This window comes from Aptenodytes forsteri, unplaced genomic scaffold (genome assembly GCF_000699145.1).
Source record: "Aptenodytes forsteri isolate BGI_AS27 unplaced genomic scaffold, ASM69914v1 Scaffold43, whole genome shotgun sequence".
Taxonomy (NCBI): domain Eukaryota; kingdom Metazoa; phylum Chordata; class Aves; order Sphenisciformes; family Spheniscidae; genus Aptenodytes; species Aptenodytes forsteri.
Genome location: NW_008794122.1, coordinates 667,559 through 672,480, shown reverse-complemented (window position 1 = coordinate 672,480; position 4,922 = coordinate 667,559).

Here is a 4,922-nt window from a genome sequence, read left to right as displayed (position 1 = left end):
CGCTGCATGGGGTTGTTGTGGCTGAAGTGCAGGACCCGGCACTTGGCCTTGTTGAACCTCATACAGTTGGCCTCGGCCCATCAATCCAGCCTGCCCAGGTCCCTCTGCAAATAACTATTAAATACTAGTTAAAATAATATTAAATTAATAACTTATTAATTTGTGCTTAACATTATCACACATGGAATTAATATTAAATAATACTGGAAATAATATTAAATAATACTAGGCAAAACTGAATGGTCCATTAAATGTAATCAAAAGCAGCTGGTAGTAATCAAAGCATAGGTACAGGAAGGTCATTACAAAAAATGAGACCATTTTTCTCAATATATAACAAACCAGTGTGTTGAATCAATGATATAGTAGACAGATTTTTTGCAAAAATGCTGATCTGAGTTGTGGTCAGCACTTGTCTGTACAATTTACATTGCCACTGTTGACACCTGCAGATGCCCTCAAACTCGATTCCCCTCTTTATAAAAGACTACAGAGCTGCTGGCAAAGCATTCTTTTGCAAGGGACCTTCCCTCTGGAATGCTTTTCTTTGCCAAGGTCTAAAATAGCCATAAACTGTTGACATTCTGGGTATGTTACAAAGTCCATCTGTGTGAACTGACTGAGGCAGTAATGGGTGGGATATCTCGTGGGAAGGTGTGATGGAGGTGTACGGGTCTTATGACTAGAAATTAAATGGGGTGCTAGAAAGTGGGAGGACAGAAGAGTGCTGCTTTTTTTGGAAGTTTTATTTATTGCAGTCTCTACATTATGTTCCAAAATACATGCCAAGGTTGCTCAAAATCTTAGGTGTCCTTTGGCGTGCTTATTTTGGATGAAAATCTAAATGAATGATAATTCTATTCCTAGTGTTAATGATTCATTTTGTTTTCCAAATTTCTCAGAGTTTTTTCATAAATTAAAATCTGAGCAGCAGACTGTTATTTTTCAGAATACTTCCACAATGAAATTCATATGACTTTTTAAAGACTAAGATACTATGCAGAATGAGTAAGAATGCAAGAATCAATCCAAATGATTTTGACAGTTAGAGCATGAGGTTTTACAGCAACTTTTTTTGTTAAAATGCCAATGTTAAGCAAAATGTATTGTAGTGGTAGCACTGGTTGCTTGTCAAGGGAAAAAAAGAGACAAATAATGACTCTGGTTAAAAGCACAAATAAATAAAGAAATAAACAAAATGCCACTGATTTATTAAATTAAAATATCTGTAAGGATATTTTGATAACAGTATCCCCTCTATGGCAAGGAAAATACCAAAAAAAATGTGACTAATTGTTGATTTCAATTGCAACAATATTCAAATATTCCTGTATTGAATAGTAAGAATAAAATCTGAAACACATATTTTAATCACTGATCTTCATTTTAAGACTACACATATATATTCTAATCTAATCTTTGTTTACGACAGTAGCCAAAGTCCTACAGCTCACCTCAATTCAGCACAGTTCAGATAGTGAAAAAATGTTGCAGACCACCAATACTTGAAAAATATTTGTTGCTTACTGCATCTTTATAAGAATAACCTTGTATTTATAAGAATAGTTCCTCTATTCATAATTATTTGAGACATTCTATGCAAAACCTTTCTCTTTCAACTTAAATGATCCCTTGAAATTCAAATTTTAGCACTGATCCATACTAGGGATAAAAGATTACTCACAATTTATGTGCTCTGTTCTACACTTAATACATGATTAGGCATTGTTTTCACCAGTGGCACTAGGGACAATAAGCTGGAGAAGGTGACATTCCCAAAGTCTTTCAATTTTTCTCAGTACTTAGTCACCCAAAAAATTCAACAGCTGAGATAATCGTGAAAGATCATCTGCAGTAATTCTTTTAGACATCCTGGGCCCCCTTTGGTTCCATTGGAGTGTAGTATTTCCAGATTAAAATTCAGTACCATAAAATGCTAAGTTTGATCACACATCTGGGGTTTTTTTAGAAGAATGGAAAAAATAAATAAATAAACAGCTCAGTATAGACAAAGCCATGCCTTTTTGTGGTCAATCTGTTTTGAGGACTATGTCAATTTTTCACTATACGAAGTTCATGAAGAGACAAAATATTTGCCTGTCACAAATACTGTGATTTGTTGTAAATATACCTAAAAGTTCCACATTGATATTGTCAGCTGATGTATGTTAATGAAGCTACTTAGATGTATAGATATCAAGGACAAAATTTATATTTTTTCCTTCAGAAGTCACAAGATGTTGTCAAGACATGACATGAAAGTATGTGAGTTTTTTACTTTTTCTTTCTTTTCCATCTTTTGATGAATTTCTCTGTTCTGCAATTCTTTTTTGATGAGGAATTAAATAACTCTGGAGCCCTCAGCATAAGAAGGACATGGACCTGTTGGAGCAGGTCCAGAAGAGGGCCACAAAAATGATAAGGGGGAGGGAACACCTCTCCTCTGAAGAAAGGCTGAGAGAGTTGGGGTTGTTCAGGCTGGAGAAGAGAAGGCTTTGGGGAGACCTTATTGCAGCCTATCAGTACTTAAAGAGGGCTTATACAAAAGATGGGGGCAAACATTTTAGCAGGGCCTGCTGTGACAGGACAAGGGGGAATGGCTTTAAACTCAGAGAGGGTAGATTTAGACTAGATAGAAGGAAGAAATTTCTTATGCTGAGGGTGGTGAAACACTGGAACAAGTTGCCCAGAGAGGTGGTGGATGCCCCATCCCTGGAAACATTGAACGTCAGGTTGGACGGGGCTCTGAGCAACCTGATCTAGTTGAAGATGTTCCTGCCCACAGCAGGGGGATTGGACTAGATGACCTCTAGAGTTCCCTTCCAATCCAAATTATTCTATGATTCTACAAAAATTTGGTTTTGTCAACTTTTAAATGTCCTTAATTTCTGCTACTTATTTGGTGTAAATCATTGAAAGTTTGTTTAAAAAAAATTCATAATTTTTTTTTATGAATTAAACTAGAAATAACTAGAAAATGGTTCAAGGTTAAGGAAACATTAGTTGGTGGATCAAGCAAAGAGAAATTTTAGGTAGATATTAAATTTATGTTTTATTTTCACTTATTCCGCTATTCATTGGAAAGAACAATTGCTAATTTCAGATAATTCTGATACACCAATAACAGCTTGTTGTATCAGGTCACATGTTCACAGTCACATAAACAAAAAATTATATTTGGAAATAAAGTCTAAAGAAAATAGAACAGTTGAAGGTTTCAAAGTTAAAAATTATCTCAAAGGAAACTGTAAGGCTTCTTAATAAAAGAATCATTTTCAAACAAAAAAATTTTTTTTTTAATTCCCTTATAATTATCTCTATCCATAATTGCTGCTGGCTTTTCTCAGCATATTTAAGTATTCTGGCTTTTAAATATTAAATACATATTCTTTCAAAACTTAAAAAAACCCCAAAGCACATAGAGGTGAAACAAACAAAAACACGTTAGCATATATTTTAAAAGTTATCCAGTTACTTATCCTGTTAAATACATTGATCATCAGTCTTCAAAAAAAATCTGCTTGGTAATGAACAAGCTCACTTAATTACCCTCCCCTTCTCCACATGCTCGTCTCTTTTGATACTGTCTAATGTCAAACCAGACAGCCTCACAATGACTCTCGTGTCCTTGTAAGAAGCTATAAGAGCATAACTTTTCATTGCAGGCAGCCACCAGTAACAACAGCACTTCAATTATGTCTAAATCCACCTAATCAAGATTAATGTAAAGCCTTCCCTGGAATTTTTTTTTTTTCCTTTTATATCTTTTTTTTCTGCTCATCTTTTTTTACCACAAAATTGACCATTCTACTTGAAGAATGCTATAGATTCACACTGAAAATTTCCAAAAAATTTAAAAGCAGCAGAAGGCTTTCCTCTGATTGTCTGTCCCTGAAATATAGATTACATTGAATTCTAGTTTCTACACCTTAAAGATTTTACATTTATGTCAAATAGCCAAGAACATTCCAGTGTGCTGAGGCAGATGAACCCAGTGTGCCTAAAGTATGTCAGATACGATCAGCTCCAAGAAACACTGAAGTAAAACACTGAGACCTTTTGAAGTTTATTTAAAAACAGCCATAAAAACAGACACATTAATCAGGCTGGCATTACTATCAGTGGTGTAAGTAGACAGATAATATAAGCCCATGACAACATGTGTGCCGCAACAAAACTATTTAGCCCCTACTCTTGCCACTTGTAGAAACAAGGCACAATTCACACAGGACATTGAGAATTTGAACCTTTCCAATCATAACTACTGAATTTCTGCTTGAGTTCTAATTCATATAGTGGAAAGACAACTATCTGTTGTCTACGAATTAAGCAAGGCTTCATTACAAAAAAGTCCACGTTTTCACTGTGGTATGTTCAGTTCCATATGTCCATCATTCACACTGTCAGTACACAGGCAAGAGCTGCACGTACACAGTAATAGTATATTCCAACTGAGGTAACACTGAGATAACAAAATGCTGCCTGGCATCGAGTTCAAGTTCAGCCTTTTAAAATCACTATTTTAGAGTGATAGTTTTTTCATTAGGTTTATGGATCAGCTGAATAATTATACGTCTATACAAATGTACCAAAACAACCCTGTCCCTCCCAGCAAATTAAACAAATCCGAAGATAATAGTACAGACAAATAGCTGGAATAATAGACACTTCTATAAATAAACAGAATTTACAGAACAGGTTTTACTGAGAAGAGAGACATATTAGCAAACAGGAAAATGCAAAGCTGATTGCAGAAATGACAAATCAACTTTTGCATTGCAGTCTGTATTTTATATTGCTTGTTTATAATGTTTTGCCTTTGATATGCTTTAAGAAAAAGAAATAAGAGCTATTAAAATGACTCCTTCACATGTTAAGAGTGACTTCAAAACACAGTGAAAAACATATTAATAAACTGTCTT